The sequence below is a fragment of the Ptiloglossa arizonensis genome, chromosome 3, assembly GCF_051014685.1.
Source record: "Ptiloglossa arizonensis isolate GNS036 chromosome 3, iyPtiAriz1_principal, whole genome shotgun sequence".
Classification (NCBI taxonomy): Eukaryota; Metazoa; Arthropoda; class Insecta; order Hymenoptera; family Colletidae; genus Ptiloglossa; species Ptiloglossa arizonensis.
Window position 1 is genome coordinate 27,463,739 of NC_135050.1, and position 17,488 is coordinate 27,481,226.

The window sequence follows — 17,488 nt, forward strand, 5'->3', positions numbered from 1 at the left end:
CGCACAGAGTGTGCGCGTATCGTGTCTACCTAGCTAGTGTACGTACGCTACGGCTCGAAAGGAGAGAATTAATCAGCGGACGAGTTGATCCGTTGCAAAGACATTGAAAAGATGAATTAGAGACAATTGCATTCGTTTGTGAATAAATATTAAACGCGGTAAAATGGAACAAGTAACAGTTTCTGCGTAGGGGGAGGCATACCGAACTCGGATCTCGGTATTTTCGTTCCTTTGAGTAACGATAAGAAGAAAAGTAAAGATGGAGGTAATAGAACGGTAATCACTGCGAGTAGAGGCGTGGAGTCATTTTCGGGTTTTTTCAATGGAATTTTTTTTACAAAATTCTACAGACGAACGTCGAGTTTAAGAACACGACGTTCGATGTCTAGAGTACCGATTGTTCCTACTTCCGATCTTACTTTCAATCGCGTTAGTTTAAACGAGACAACGACTCGACGGTCCACGAATTACGATTCCAACGCTTTGGTAGCCGTGTCTCGAAAACTTCCAGACTAGGTAAAATTCTACATTTATATTCTCAAAATTCAAAATTCGAAATCCCCGATTTGAAAGATCAAAGTCGACGATCGAGTCACCGGCCCGGAGGAACCGTTGCCAGTGCGTAATACCGCGCTCTCCCGAAGACTGTACGAATTTTACGCACGTCGCTCGTTCCCGTTCCGTAAAAGAGCGCAAATATTAACGGCCGGTTCTTAGTGGGACGCCCTGTAGTTCGGCGTAATCCGTGGCGCGCGTATCTGATTTATCGTCGCGGTAAATATAACGTCTCTCCGGTCTCTCGGTCTTCCCTTCGACGAATCTCGATGTCGGATAAAGAGTACGCAGGGGTGTAAAAGTTCGATCGTGAATCACGTCGATCGTGGCACGGCGAGGAGGAGGGGAGGAGGATTTTTGCAAAACGGTCCGAGAGATCGAAGTATTTCCCGAGTATCGTTTCCGTCGAACGTCCTCGGTCCGAGTCACGATAGCGGGGGTTGCCGCGTTTAAACGGACCGAGGATTTGCCGGTTGTTTACAACGGCCGAGCGAAGTTTACGCGGTCGAGATAAATTTCGCGGCAAGGTGGCTGCGGGCGCTCGAAACACCGTCAGGATCAGCAAGATCCCTAATGAATCTGGCCGAAGGACCGCGTCGGAGGAGTTGGCCTCTCCACTTTTCAGAGGGTGCAGCGAACTTTAGCGCGGTTGCTGGTCCCGCGGTAGCTAAGACTCGGGTTTCGAGTTTCCAACGAGCCGGGGATACCTTACAAGGTATCGTTCCGCCTTCCACGAACTTACGACCGTTTGCAATTACCTACACTTATAACTGTACGAAAGCTACGGATTCTCTGCGGTGTCCGCAGTCCGACGCGCGTTCCATCCGCGCAAGTATTCGCCAAGTTACCGTTATTCTTGCAAACCTCGAGACGCGTAAATAACGCGGACGGCCCTCGGACGAGCTCGGGGACCGAGTCATCCCTTCGCTCACCGAGGAAAAACTACCTTCGCGCGTTTCACCGTTCTCGAGGAACCGTTTCGCGTTCACCGCCGGCGATCCATAATCGGCCGAGTCGTTGAATACTCGCGACGGAGTCTTTCGAGACGAGTCGAATTTTCAACGATAGTTCCGAGACGATCTTCGACGTAAAGTTTTATCGTTGATAGCGCAAAATATCGCCACGCGTGAAAAGAGACCAGTAGAACGATTATCGAACGATTACCCGGCGATTCACGGAAGTTGGTGAACATTTATCAAAGGCAATTTGATAATTGTGGACCACAATTTTGACTGCTAAAGCAGAGAGATAGTAAACAGGAAGAGTATTTTCGTCTACGTTCGAAAGCCCGAGTACACTTTCTCTCGCTACTTTCTTCGAATGTTGAAAAATGGACGATCGTCGATATTCAAAATCGTTAGGAATCTCATAGTTTCTTCGAGTTCTCGTCTCTGGGTGCGTTCAACGAGGGAAAGTTCGAGTCCGCTCGCGACACCTTTTGCAACTTCCCGATTGTTCGTTCACCGAGGTCGGTAAGCGCGCGATAATGGCCAAGGGGGCGAGGGCAACTTTTGCCGCATTTTGTCGTCCATGCGCGCCGCAGTTATAGTTCCATATTCGCGTCGACCGGGTCCATTTCGACCATGATGGTGGCGATACGGTCGCGTTACGGTTCACCGAGCGATTTGACGACCGAGAGTCGTAGAGAGTCCGTGGACCGCGGACGTTACCGCAGCCGGACGTTAATACGCGTTTCGCTTCGCGGCTGTTAATCTCGCGGCCGTTTTACTTTTACCGAGGCACCGTGTACAGACGGAACAACGAAGGTTTCGTCTCGAGGGGTACGGGGGTACGGAGGGGATCCCAACGCCGCTCCGCCCAATGAGTAGTCGTATTTCGGGAAGGAGCCAACGAGGGCGCGTCCTCCGAGACGAGAGGACACATCGGTGACGCTGTTTATAGACGCGAGTCGCGGACCTCGCGAAGGCGGTCGACTCTTTCAGCGAATGAGGATTCGAAGGAAACGCACCGCCTTCTCGGGACGCGTTTCTCGAACGTCGAAGATCCATGATCGCTCTTTGAAATTCGAATCGAACACGGACGTCGTCGGTTTCAAGAGCGAGTAGACCCGAGAGTGCGTTACACGCCACGAAAAGCTAAACAAAGTTCGGAGCATGGAAATTAACAATATTATCGCGACACCTATTACCTCGGTACACAGGTAATGCGTATTGTCCTAGCGACATCTGTGGTCACGTTCGCGCCTATTAGTTTCGGATGTACATACCCTCCTCGTGTCGACAATGACAGCGAACGCACCGTCTTTCTTGTATACCGTGCACCATTGCGCGAAATACGGTAATTCGGGAATACGATCGGTTCCGAATGATTCGTATCCCGAGGAAAGAATTCGTGCGCGATACAGATCCGTGTTTCGTGACTAGAACTTGTCCACGAGACGAAAAATCGGAGTACTCGAATCCGAGGAGATCGGAACTCGTCGGAGGGCTGAGAAAAGTCGCAAGAGAGAGAGAGAGAGAGAGACAGAGAGAGGGTAACGAAACTCGAGGCGAAACGCCAGAGACAGAGCGGTTGGAGTTCGTACGGGCGAATAAATTTCGCCGGTTCGTGGTCGCGCGAGCGACGAAACGCATTTGCAATTGGCACGGATCGTTTCGAGCTCGCCGCCCACGCGTCCGCCAGCGACGACGAGAAACGAGCGAAACGAGCGAAACGAGCAGAAACGATCGTCGCGGCGGTGTGCCCCTCGTAGAGCTCGAGGGCGGTAACGCGCTCGATCGCGAGCGGAGCCGCGCGAGCTCGACGCGTACGCCCGGACCGTTAATTCGATCGAGTTAAGCCGTCTGCCGGAAGAAATCGTTTTGGAGCGCGGACGCCTCGCCGATCGGGACCGGTTCGCGCGTTCCGTGAGAAAAAGAAGCGGGGGCCCGCGGTGCGGAACGACGCCGGGTTAATTTCGTTTGCACGGGTGCCGGTTCGGAGCGACACCGCGACCGGCACGGAATAATACCGCGGCCGCGGCCGATAGATCAATTCGAAAATGCCGAGTTAATGATTAGCTCGCTCGGTCCTTGGCAATTTATCGGCGAGCGCCCGGTAACCCGGTGCCGGGAGTGACTTCGATAGTTAATTCACAGATAAGCACGCATTGAAAATGACGGATCGCTCGCTAGCGAGCGCGCGGCCGGCGAAACGAACGCTCAAGAGAGTTTCTCGCGCATAAATAAAGGTGGCGGACCGTGGAATCACGGGCCTCGCGAGGTGCCGCCGCCGCCACCGCCGCCGCCGCCGCCACCGCCGCCGACGACGACGACGACTACGACCACGACGACGACGACGACGACGACGACGAGGACGACGTCATCGTCGTTTCGCCGTGCGATACGTAGGTAGGTGGATAGTATATATTCCACGACTGCTGGCCATGAGAGTCTTCAACCCCCTTTCTCTCCTCCCACTCGCGCGGGAAGACACGCTCAAGTACGCGAGAGATAGCGCGCGAGGGGGAGGAGACGAGGGGACGATAGGGAAAGAAGATCGGCTACGCTGAAGCGTAAAACAGAGAAAGAGTATAAAGTTCTCTCTGGACACACGGACCCGACGCATACGTAGTCACGGTGCCCAGGTATGGCGTAGTGGCGAGGCGGCGTGTTGGTAGCGATAAATCATGGGTTACCACATTGTAGCCCAGTAAATCATCGGACGCGGGGAACGCGAGAGCTTCCCAGCGTGAAATGAAACGAATTCATCTCTGTCAGCCCCCACTACCTGCCCCCTGCCCCCTCCCCACCCCCCACCCCACAGCCGCCTCTCTTTCTCCCTCTGGCCCGCGAACTCTCCCCCTCGGCCCGCTCGTTCGCGCTCCCTCGCTCCTCAACCTCGTTCCCTCGTCCCCTCTCGCTTCCCCTCGTCCGTTACCCACCATCCCCTCGGATCCGCCGCCCACAACCCCCTCGATTCTCCCTTTGCCTCGTGTTTTCTATCCTTCGCACGCAACTGGATAGGGTGGATACCCCCGCCTATGTACACCATCGGCGCGGGCACATATTTACTTTTCTCCCGGTTATACATAATACTCGCTTCCACATACCCTCGTCACGCTTCTTTCCCGAGAATCATCCCGAGAGTTTCGCGCGCGGGATTCCTCCTCCTCCTCCTCCTTCTTCTTCGTCCTCTTCGTCTTCTTCCTCTTCTTCCACTTCGTCCTCCTCCTCTTCCATCTCCTCCGTCTCCTCGCCCCCACCCACCCTTTTTTCTTCGCTCGGCTCACCTTCGCCATCGCGCGGAGGTACCTCCATCGTTCTTTTCCCCGACTATTCTCCGGGACCGATACACCGACCCGGTTACGCCCGCGTTCGTTTTCATTTTCGGCCCGAGGGTTTATTAAATCTCCGCGCTGTCGGGTCTCGTTGTTGCGGACGCGTTTCACGCGGTAGGGAATCGATCGAGGAAACGATTCCGCCGCGATTCGACCGGCCGCCGGCTCGACCGCGTAATCGGGCTACGGTATTGTTCCACGGACGCGTTCGTAAATCAGGCGACATTTGCGCGCGATTCTCCTCGCGACGCGCGCCGAAGACGACAGCGTTTCGAATCGCGGAACGAGCACCGCGCGACCAACGCGAGGGGGACCCACGTAGGTCACTCGCACCCCTTTCGAGACCCCCTTCTCGACGAAACGCACACTCGGGATAACAACCGCGAAACGGCGGCCGTCCATTTTGTTCGGGAACGCCTTCCCGAACGCGTTGATTTTCTTTCCTCCGTGACGTTAAGTCGCGGCGGTGGCGGTGGCGGCGGCGGCGGCGGCGGTGGCGGCGACGGTGGAGGCGGCGGGGATGCACGTCGGCACCGCAATATTTATCGTAATTTGATACAAGCGGGCCACGAACAAAAAATTCCTTCCAGCTAGCTCGAGACCGGCCGCGAGGAAGGGATGAAAGGGTGAGAGTGGGGGGTTAGAAAGGAGAGCCATAGATCGCGAGCAGCTCAGACGCAGCCGCGCCCCCGCCCTCCTCGAAACCCCTGTGTTCCCTATCGTCCGATACTCCTCGTTTCTCCGGCCCCCACGGGTGCTCCAACTTTTCCCTTTCCCGAACACCACCGCTGCCACCCCCACCCCCTACGACCACCCTCTGTACCCTTTTCCGCCGTATTATACGCTTTTCCCTGATCCGGTCCTCGATCATCTCGGGTAAACACACACACCGGGTGACCGATGACTCGCGAAAGCGAGCCGGCTTCCTGACTAGACCGGTAAACACGAGCGTATTCAGGACGCGAGGTAATTTAATACGCTTTTCGTGTTTTTCCTTTCCTTCGTCTTTTTTTTTTCCCCGTTTTTCCTTTTTTCTTTTTTTTTCGTTTTTTTTTTTTTCTCCCGGGACATTTTTACGTCCGAGCACTTCGGCGCGAGTTGAACTCGACGGGGCACCGGCGCGAGTTCGAGGCTGATACCGAAATTGCGCTCCGTTACATCGTAAATTTCGCGATAAATCCACGCGCGCGAAATAGTCAGCCGGAAATGCCGGCACGTTGCCGTTCGGACGAACGTAGAAATTGCCGCTGACGACGACAAATATTTCGCGCGGGCTCGTGTTTTCCCTGTAATTCTGGTTGATTTAATCGCGCGGCACCGGCCACGGTAGCGACGATTTTTGGTCATTTCCACGAGGGGTTGATACGCCTCGTCCAGCGAGAAACGATGGTAGCCGCAACGAGATGCGCGCGCGATACCTCTTCGGCTCGGGTACGAAGGAACTGGTTCCTACCGAGCGAATAGATCTTAATTAATATCGGGTAGATTCGAAAACGTGCCGCGCTATTTATCATTCTCAATTAAGCTCCGAGCGCGAGCGATAAATAGTACGGTTCCGTCGGTGACAAAGGACGAACCTAAGGATTATTATTGATACCAGCCGGGATCGGAATCATTTTTAGACGTTTAATCGTAATTAGTCGTTGACTCTTTGTTGTTTCGCTAAACGGTGACGAACATCCAACCTCCGGAACGAAAGATTACTCGTGAGAATAGAATTAGAGAACGCGAGTCGTTGAGGGTCCAAGTATAGATGGTACAGTTCCATAGGTGGCAAAAAAAGAGGTTGAAAAGATTTTCGGAAAACGTATGTTCCCTAGTTGCACAACTTTTTGCGAAAATTGTAACGGAGTATCTTCGAGAGCGACGAACAGGTTAGTCGAGAGGGTAGGTAGACTCGATAAACGTATACCGCTGTTTATCGTTCTCAATTAAGCCCTCGGTGCAAATAGTAGAGTTCCATAGATACCGGAGCACGGTTCTCAGGGTTGATTCTAGGTAGGTTGGAAAAGATTTCTAAAAAAATTCATCTCTGCTCGTTGAGACGGTCGTCCTTGAACTTCGGGACGGCTAAACCCGAGACGCTGAATTCGAAAATGAAAATTCGAGCGCAAATAGTACCGCCTCGCTAGATGGCAAAGCTCTCGGATTATTAAGGTTTCGAGAAAATCAATCTCCGCGTGTTGGAGAGAATTTTCCGCGCGCGTCTTCGCTAGGAGAGAGGGTTACTTAAGAGGGTGATCGCGGTCGGAAGAAAATCAACCGCTCGAGGCCACTATCCCCGTTATAGCGCTTGGCTCCCGCTTTGGATGACACGGTATAAAACAGTGTTGCCCAATTTATGCTCCAGAGTTTATGGACCTTCCACTCGTCGCTGTAACGCAAGAACTTTGGTCGATGACGCGTTGTGCGCGCGTGCCCTCGTACGAGCACCATGGAGCGCGCGGAGGGTACCGGAATCGCGCGTAACGCTCCGCTCGCGAGTTACCATTGCTAACGTAAAAATGAGAGTTAGGTTTGATACGATTCACAGTCGAGAAAATGGTCTCGAAAGACCGATCGTGATCGCATCTCGATTCGCGGTGTTTCCGATTTATAGAATCCTCGACGAATCGAGATTTCTTGGATTTTTAGGGCCAAGATCGCGCTCTTTGGTTCGTCGTTTTGTTTTCGCTTTCAAGGTCGTTAAAAATTTCGAAACGACTATTTCCTCTGACGAAACGACGAACCGCGATTCGTCGTTCAAAACAACGATTTAAAAATTTTAAAACGACTTTCGTTGTCAATTTGTCGCGATGGTTCGCGATTCGTGAATTCGATGTTCGGAGATTCCAACGGGACGAGATGGCCGAACGTGCTCGAGAACGCGGTGTTTCTTCTTTGAATTAAAAACGAGATCGACGGTGGCGCAGGGGAAGGAGAAGAAGGGAGGGGTAATTTAGAGAAGGAACATCGCGGTCGACGTAACGCACGAGCGGAACTAATCCGCGAAAGGTCGTTGGTCACGGGGAGCAAGAATGCGAGCAAGTAGTGCACTAATTAGGAGTCAGCTCCGTTTGTTCTTTTATTTAATCAGTGCAGCGCGGAGGGGGTCGAAGGGACGGAGGTGCGCAGAGGCAGGGGGTGGTCGGAAGGGCGGACGGAAGAGGAAAAGCCGAAGCAGAGAGGAAGAACGACGACGACGACGGGTGGTCGGGTGGGTGGATGGGTGGATGGGTGGATGGGCGGTTGGGGCAGATGGAAGGGTGCGGGGAGGGGGTTTCTCGCGTTGCGGTGGCAGACTATTACGGGACTCCCACATAAATTGGATTGTCGCTCGGTCCAAATGTATGTAGCGATAAATCCAGCCGGCAAAAATAATGGCGACTCATTTTGTAAATGGCGTAAAACTTAAAACTGTGCCGGCCCTGTCCGGGTGTTTTATGGACGGGGTGACAGCGTCGCTGGCGCAATCGGTATCAGCGAACCGGCTTAGAAAAAGAGATCGATAGCACCGGCTCGAATAGAATTGGTTACGCGAGCAAAGGAAAGAGATCGCCGCCGGAGGGGTTGGATGGGTCCGGGAGTCTCACCGCCCTCGCCGATAAACCGTTCTTCCTCGGGTTTGCGCGTCTAGACCGGCCCCACCCCCTCCGCCCCTCGTCTTTCGGCGATACGCGTTCACGGTGAACGAAACTCGACGAAAGAACTCGACGAATATTTCCGTTGATTAATACTATAGATCGACCGTTCGGTACCCGCGAAAGTTACGCGGATTTTTGGGAGGAAAATACGGAGCATCGTGACGGTACTGTAAATATATTCGGCAGTTTCGGTAGACAGGGAAGAACGGAACGAGATTTCGCGCGGATAATTTGACGATCGTAGCTATCGAGCCTATCGGGCCGACTCACCCTCTGACGCGCGCGAGAGCCCTTAACCCCGTCGAATCTCACGACTATCTGCGCCGAGAACCGAACCTGGGACCACCTTTATAGCCGACTTCATTGAACGCGGAGCGCGTTTATCTCCGAGCGTGTACATCTTCCCCTCCCCTGCTCCGCTCCGCTCCTCTCCTCTCCGCGCAAGCAATCCTGTCCTCGCACCCTCTGCTTCCCTCTCTCTCTCTCTATCTCTCTATCTCTCTGTCCTCTTTGTTCCGTCAACGTGGCACTCAGCCTCGGTGCATCTTCCCGCGGTTCAACGCGAGAGGAACCGTAAACTCTCGGAACGCTTCGTCTTCGTTTACCAACGTCCAACGTTGATTCTCGTTCTTCCCGATACCGTTGTCGCGAACCGGCGTTGAGTTAAAGTAAAGGGCCCGGCCAGCACTATTCGTACACAGAACGGACCGAAGAAAAATCGGAATCGGATTTCAGGTATCACGGTGCACCGCGAATACACGGGAAGAAGCTTCCCGAATTTTTCGCTCGCGCATCGGTCGCGTTCCTCTTTCGTCGACTGGGCAACCGAAGCACGGTCTCGCGAAAGAAACGAAGAACGATTCTTCGAAGCAACGGGGCGAAGATCGAGCGAAGGCAATTCCGTTTCTTGCCGCGAAGTAATAAAAGCCCGGGGAAACCCAAGGAGGACCGGGTCGACGGGAACGCGAGCGCAGGCGCACGCGCGAGACCGCGTGCTCGAGATAGATACGAAATCTAATTCCGGGGAAGAGGGTGGTGTCCAGATCTGGAAGATCATCCCTCGGTGTATTATTTATACGCCGGCGAAATTGGTGGTCGGGCACGCCAGGCACGCTCTTCCGTCTCCTCTGGATACAGAGCGAGCAACGCGCGTTATTTCCCGCCCTTTCGATGCGAAAATTTCATATACGGCGCGACTACGTTATTTAAATTAATATACATCCTCCGGCTCGAATTTAATAGGTTAATATCGCTGTTTGCGAGTCAATTTTGGGCTTCATATTTCTCAAGGTCGACCCGTTTACGCCGATGCTCGAAGCAACGCGTACGCTAGGTCCTAGAAGACGAAAACCGAGGGGAGAATTTATCAATTATTCGTATCCGTCGACCGTGTTCGATGTCCGAGATGAATTTACGCCAGTTCCATTTTCACCGATCGTCAAACATCGGTACACGAACTCGACGAATTCGAGAGGTAAATATTCGTTAATTGCGCGTTTCTCGAACAGAGTTCGATGTTCGACACAAATTTCCATTTACGCGAGTTCCATTTTCCCCGATCGCGATCTTCGAGACGCCCTACGCCCTCAAAGCTCAGTCTCTGGTATCACCGATCGATCCACGAACTCAACGAGCGAAGGTAAGAATTCGTTAATCGCGCGTTTTCGTCGATACGGTCGCACAGTTCGAGACCAATTTCCGCATTGGTACTTTCCATTCTCCTCGATCGTTTTTCAAAGCGTTCTAGATTTTAACGGTCGAGATGAATATCCATTTGCGGTTCCATTTTTCCAAATTGTTATCTTCAAGTCACGGGAGGGCCATATTGCGCGTATTAAACCGGGGACGTCTTCTAGCTGTCGGGTTGTTCGGAAAGTGATTTCCTCTTTTTGGTGAAAATGAACCACGATTTCTTTTAGAGTGCGCAAACATTTCATCGAATTATACATTCTTCATTTTGGAAAATGAAATCACTTTTCGAACAACCGAATAGAATTGACCGATAGCTCGTTCGGTCGCTACCGTTGGTTGCTCGAGTCGTATTTCCAATTCGAGTTCTATTTTCCAGCTCGTGATCCCGCTCGGTTGGGCCCTGCATCGACACACCGGTCCATTAGCCGGTGGTGTCCCTCGTCGAGCGTAGAGACGGAACGAAGAGCGCGCGGGTCCACGGGGTTGGCCGCGCGTCCTAAATTACGCGAGAGGGATCATCGTGCGAAAACCGGGCACGTAAAGCGGCACGGAAGGCTGATCGAGAGCCAATAATTGGGATAAACCCCGGTCCCCGACCGGCAGTTTCCTGGGAGATCTCGTTTCACGGCTCGATTCTGTCACGAACCGTGCAAGGAGTTTCGGGACCGCATTCTCGCCGAAGGGATAACTAGAAAACTTCTTTTCCAGCGCCCTCCAGGCCACCCTAGCCCAACCCCCTCGCGACGCGAAACACTTTCCGCGGTGCTCACCCTCCTCTCGCTCCTGACGAGCCCTCCCTCGTTTATCCTTATCCCTTGTACCGGTCGTACGGGCGAGGAGGCGCGCCGGGGGTGGTACGGGTGGGTATCTTCGCGTAGCAGGGACGTGTTCAGCCAAATGCGCTGTTAAAATTTTGGACACAATCTCACCGTTTGTCTTGCGGGACCTGGGAATAAATCTCCGGCGGCTCAGGCGGACTAAGAAAAACGCCTCGGGCCGCGTTACACGGTCTCGGTGGTGTCCGTGTGGATCAAGCGGGAGCGGTTGGCGCGAGGAGTGCGTGCTCGACGGTAGCCCCGAGGGTTTCCAGCTCTCTCTTCTCCTTTTTCTTCGTTTCGGCAACCCCTACGGACGCGTACCGTAACACCGAAAGGTACACCACCCTCCGTCCGGTTCTCTCGGTCTCCCTCGGTCGCTCGTTCCGTGTCTATCCACCGAGCGACGTTCCATCGATAAATCATAATATTCGTATTAACATTCCTCGCGCTTCTTTCGCGCCACGCTCGGGGTTCCTCCTCGCTCTACGCCCGCCAGGATGGATGACCCGTCCGACCCACCGACGCTGCAAAAACTTTCCGATAGAGGAGAGCGTGGGTGGCGGTTCGCGCGAGGTAAGCAAACCGAGGGGGGCACGGATAGAGCCAGGCGCGAGGTACCGAGGGAAATCGAATCGGTACCGCGATAAGACGCGCGAATCGTTCAATAAACGGAGACCTGTTATTACCGACCTTTTCCTTTTTTGCGGCAGGGGAAGCACGAAGTCGCTAAAACAGGCTGCCGCGGCCGCGGCCGCGGCCGCGGGAATATTTCATCCCGGCTGACGTCCGCGCCGCGGTAAATCAGTCTTTGCCTTATTCTTGACTCCGTGCCTTCGATACCGATCCCGTCCGAGCGAGATTTCGTATTTCTTTGCGCCGGATCGAGCCGGACCGCTCCTACTGCTCTCTCCTAACGAAGAATTCGAGCGGGCATTCGTTTCGCGAGCGGAGGACTGTCTCGCGCGTTACCACCGAACCGACCGCTCGGCGACACTTTTCTCCAGCGTGACGCGTGTCGTCGAGATTTCCGCGTCACGATCGCGTTCAACGCGACTGGAATTTCTTCCGAAGCCTCGAGCCACAACGAATCGTAACTCGCGGCGTTACCGCGAAATGCACCGCGCCCCGAAGAAGCTTCTTGCGCAAACGAGATCCTCCATCGCGACTCGCTCCTCTCGAACGAGACGCTCTTACGATTTTCGAGCAGCGAGACTCGTTCGAGTTCTCCGTAAAAATGATTTTTCACTTTGTCCTCGAACTTTGCTCCACGCACCCGTCACGTTTCCAACGCTGGAGGATCCGTCTCGCGGAATATTTCCTTTCGTTTCCGTCCTCTTCCAAGTATTTTTCTTCTTCGTCCGTGTATACAAAGGGAATTGTCAACCGTAAGTCGGTAACATCCTTGTTCTTGTTATTCTTCTATCGTCTACGGGTGCACGAGTATGCGTGTAAGGATGAGCGTTGCGCGAACCTATGCCGTGAGTCATTACTCTTTAAGAAGCACGTTGAAACCACTAACGATCAAATCGTTGTTAATTCTAAACCTTCGTTCAAACTTATCGGTGCAGTCGGTTAGAAGTAACAACGTCGCGGCGGAGGAAGAGATGACGAGCGAAAATTAACGGAACAAAGTATATTTGCAACACGCGCGGTATTGTTTCCGATACATACGTCTAGACCACGAAAAGACCATAACCATAAGCTTTGCTCCGTCTTCCGCGAATCTCGTCTCTTCTTTATCGATTCGCCCAAACGTTTCGAGACTCGCGAACAAAATGTCGTCCATTGTCTCGCCCTCGGAGTTTTTTCACCCCGTATGTAGGTTGCTCGCACTTTGCCCTAATCTTCGACGATCATTCGAAACCCAACTTTTTCCAAACTCGAATTTCTCGCGCGGGTTTACGCGAGTACGCGCAACACCGAGCAAAGGGGACGATCAAACACCTGCAAGGTAAGTATCAAACGCCATAACCGATTCTATCGTGCTCGATACACAATTTTTTCTTCGTTTTTCCATCGAAAGCAACGAAAACGTACGATAGTAACGGACCGAATCGTTCATTCCGCGTCGCTTAATCTTACCCAACACGATCGACTGGTTACACAACTCGCGTCGTTTCTTATTCTCTATTCTACTCCGTTTCTCTTCTTTCTTCTCTTTACTTCTCGTTCTTTTGTACACGGTACATCCGAATGCTCCAGCGTACGATTGTTTACGCAATATATCTGTCCCGAAGACCCACAGTTCCGAGATATTCGAACGAACTGTCCATTCTTCTCCTCTCTACGCGCAAAGTTTAACATCGAAGGAGCAATTGTTCCGATACACGAACACCTTGTCTTCCTGTTCGGATACTGGAGTATCTTACAGTCTTCGTTCTAATCGTACCGTTATATTTCTCCATTTTAACGTATACTAGGTTGTTCGATAAATTCTGTCGTTTTTCCTATTGTAAAAAAATACTATGCGATACACGTTCACCAAACGGTAGTACAATCTTTCGAGAAATAAACCTAATAGCTCCGTTTCTTATCGAACGAGGAAACTTCTCGAGAAATCTAACACAATTTCGTTAGGATCGATCATGACGGGTGCACGTTGAAAAATTCCGTACAGTGGAACACTTGATCCGAAGCGACTCGTCCTGGAAGCAATTGGAGCGGTTCTCTCGGGACGATTCGCCTCGAGTAGGGTAGCACCGCGAGGAGGAACGAGTCCATCGAAAAAGCCTTATTGCGAGGACACTCGACGCGAATCGTATCGTCGAGGCAGCCTCGGGGGAGCACCGAAGACGAACGCATCCGCGTTTCGGCGCGGTGCGTCGTGGCGCGTCGTGGCGCGGCGCTTTATACGACGATAACTCATCAGGCGACATCGCCGCTCGGTCTCGTGGTCGCGCGTCGCGCTCGGGTATTCCCCGTCGGTGAGGAACCCCGGCGTAAAATATGCGTCTGGTGTCTTATTCTTCGGCCGAGTTCCTTCGAAAGGCAACGGAGGAGAGCGGAGCGTCGCCGTAGGAAAGAAAGAAAACAAAGGTCGGGGGTGCAACGGTGGGTCGAGCCACCGAACGGAGACGTTTCGGGAGAGGGTGCTCGTCTTTCTTCGGGTGCTCGAGAAACGTCCGTATCGTCGTTGCTCGCGTTTCCGCGTTGACCCGCGTGGCGAGTTTTCCACACGGACGGAGTTACGATTATGATCGCGGTCGACCAGGATGGCCGCGAAATGCGGCCGCTGTCGCATTAACGTTTCGAGCTTGGACATCACCGACCCGGGGGATGGTTCTGGTCTCGCGCGACGACGCCGCCTACCGATATCCTGGGTGCCGTACGGGCGCGCGAAATCAACCGCGAGGAGTTTCCATCGGTCGTCCGCTCGGAATACACGGCCATACGTTTTCCCACGCGAACGCACCGACGACGATCGTCGAATGGCGAAAAAAGTAGAATCGCTCGACCGAAGAGAGTCTCTCTCTCTCTCTGAATCTCTTTCTCTCTTTCTCTCTCTCGATCTCTCTCTTCTCGAAGGTCTTCCCCGCTGGAACGTGTTTCGAGGAATTTATCGCGAGGGGGGCACGCTGTTAGACTCGTCGACGTCTCGGGCGAGGAAGAGAACTCTTATATTTTCGCGCGGTTCCCGGGCGTTTCTTTCGACCGGAGGCCCGTGGCTTCCATTAGTTTCCGGCATAATATTGTAATTTGTTCGACGCCGGGAGGACGTTAGACGGTAGGCGTGCGCTTTTATGCCGGGCAACGACACGAGTCAGTTCTTCATGACGATGAAAGGGAGATTACTTCGCAGTGGTTGCTTTAGGAGAGGGGCGGAACGTGTTCTTGCATACATTTAAAATATTCTGGTTCAGAACCTCCTCGTAAACCTTCCCGCGGCTGTATGCGCCCAATACACGCGACGCCGCGTAAGGGAAGTAATGTATGCGGTTCTGGTAATGCACTTAGGTAGATAAGAGTTTCCCCACTTATTCGGGAATATTACCACCGCCTCGTTGGAAAAAAACCAACAGACGCTGCAGAAAGGACGAAACACGCCCGGTGCCGCGCGCCACCGTCAACCTGCCGGAAACGATAAGAATTGTTTGTAACGCGAGCAAACCGAGAACTAAATTTACCCGATTCGATTTCGTTGCTCGAAAGGATTTCGGTAAACAACGAAGAATTCCGAACCCGAACACCCGGATAGGTGACGACGCCGCGTAAACACTTTCGAGGCCTATGAGGAGAAACGCTTCGAGGTACGACGATTCCTCGGAAACGGAAGTCTCGTAAAGAATTGAATGAAAATTTTCAGAGGCTACTCGAAAAATGGACAACGAGATTAGGAAGAAGTGACAGAAGTAACTTATGTACCTATTCTGTTACTATACCGGATACAAGGTACATCGGTGTACCCAAGTACGATACAACAGGTACACTCTCTCATTTCTGGTAGGTGAGATTCGACTTGTTCCTTTGGAATTTCTCTACTGCTTTTCTCGATATATTTCGGTACTTTGTAACTTAATATTTCAAGACCGACACTCTCGACGAACAACTTGGAATTAATTCACAGGCGTAGAGTGAAAGAAAATCGAAAAATGAAAGAAAAGTCTCGCAATGGAGAGTCGATCGTGAAATTTCACGTTCAGTATCGCTCGGCGGTACCGGAACCACCTCGCGATAAGAACGTTTAAATAAAAGATACGTAAAATTCCTCCTCGGTTCGTTTCGACCTTGAGAATCCTACCTACCTTTGACTCGTTCACGGACAACTCGATAAATAATGCAGGTGTAATTTCGAACGGTTCGATTCGTTCACCCCCGTGAATATTTACAATTGGTCGTCGACGTCCCGTTTTCCATTGGCGCGAAGTATCCGATCGACTCGTTTCGGGACTCCGTTAAGAGTTTCGACCGCGAGCGCGTGGCTGAACCTTATACGAGCTTCTAATGCATTACCCCGACTATACCGTGGAAGGAGTCAGTGGAGGTGGAGGAGTTTGAGGAGGCGGAGGAGAGGAACGGAGCGAGAGAGGCTCGTCGTGGAAGCGGCGCATGCAAGCTCGCAGGCCGGAATGGAGTCGTAGGATAGCAATTTCGACCGAGCAGTAATAAAGCACGTCTGCGCGCCGAAATCCTGATGAATGGCCGCGCTTAGGCTTGAAATGGAGAAGCGACGAGCCACTAACACTTACTCTGCCGTTGCTCTCGCTCCCTCTGCGTAGCTCCATCTCGCTCTCTCCTCACCGTTTTCGTCCCCTCGCGGTACGCGTGCATGATCCTTTCCCCCTGTCTCGTCCCTCTCTCTCTCGTCCAATCCCGTCTCGCTCTATCTCGTTCGAGCATTCCTCTTCCTCTCGTTCCGTCGTTCTGATCATTCATGACTCCGTCCTCCTCTGTCTCTCGATTCGTTCGCTTTATCCCACCGTCTGATCCCTCCACATTTCAACGTGGCCGGGCGCAATTTATACATTCGATTTACTATCGGCGTGTTGCGGAGGTGTCATTGTTTTATCGGCCAGGGGTTTATAATGAAGCGGTTTTTTTTTCTTTTTTTTTTTTTCGTTTCTCGTTCCTTCGAGCGAACGAACACCGCGAACGGTGACCCGGATTATGATGGATTTCCATTTTGTATACCGGGTATTGTTCGATACCCGATCGCGTTACCGGAGGTTTCGTTCCTTTGGTTATTTTTCGTCGATATTAACCCCTCGACGACGACCTCTCGCCTTTCTCGCGCCCTCCGCGTCGCGAGTGTCGCGAAGAATTTCTTTTTTTCAGAGGGTGAGCGTTTCAAAAAGCCATTGTTGTTCGCGAGTGTAAACGTTTCTTGGGTTCAGGTCCGGAGTAGGTTGCATTGTAAATCTAGAAACGATTCGAATAGGAATTGAATCGAAGGTGGAGAAGAATCGTGCAGGGATACGAACATTATTGTTCTTCGTTTTATTTTGTTAAATCAAGAGCAAGACGCAGCGATGCGTTAAAAACGATCGCGAAACGTACCACCCTTCTACGGGATGTTTTTGCGCTTCGCGAACGTTATAAATAATAACACGCTCGCACCGAATGTGTTTATACTCTACACGGTTTGTCCAATCTGCAACCATCGATTGCAATTTTATTCCACGTATCGAAGTCGCGCGATAAATCATACGATGACCCAACAGGGCTGCAACTTTCGCGGACGAAGTTTCATTCTCGATATTTATCTTGCAACCGGCGGTCTTCGTTCCTTTAATAACTTCATTCGCGGACAACTTTGTCCCGACGAGATTGCAAGCGTTCGTTTCTCTTCCGTGATGTATATTTGCGTCCATTTTGACGATAATACACGTTTAATCGGGCGACGGAATCGTCCCGCGATTTCCCTGTCATTATCAAAATTATTTAAATTACACACCGCCACGCGGCTGATCTTCTCGCGGTTGTTTTTTCGATTCTTCTTTTTCCTTTTTTTTTTCAAACTTCGCTTCTCGCGAAAACTAATTAACGATCTTCGAGGGTTCGATCTTTGGGCAGCAAATCGCGAA

The 17,488-nt window shown here is 52.2% G+C and overlaps 1 long non-coding RNA gene across 1 annotated transcript in view; it reads right to left on the reverse strand.

The window, feature by feature from the left end:
- Positions 1–16,656, reverse strand: part of LOC143144003 (uncharacterized) — a 116,324-nt gene extending 99,668 nt beyond the window's left edge. The window contains exon 1 of the long non-coding RNA XR_012991319.1: positions 16,154–16,656. This is a non-coding gene — a long non-coding RNA (uncharacterized LOC143144003). The remainder of the gene's footprint in view (positions 1–16,153) is intronic.
- Positions 16,657–17,488: the final 832 nt, after the last annotated feature.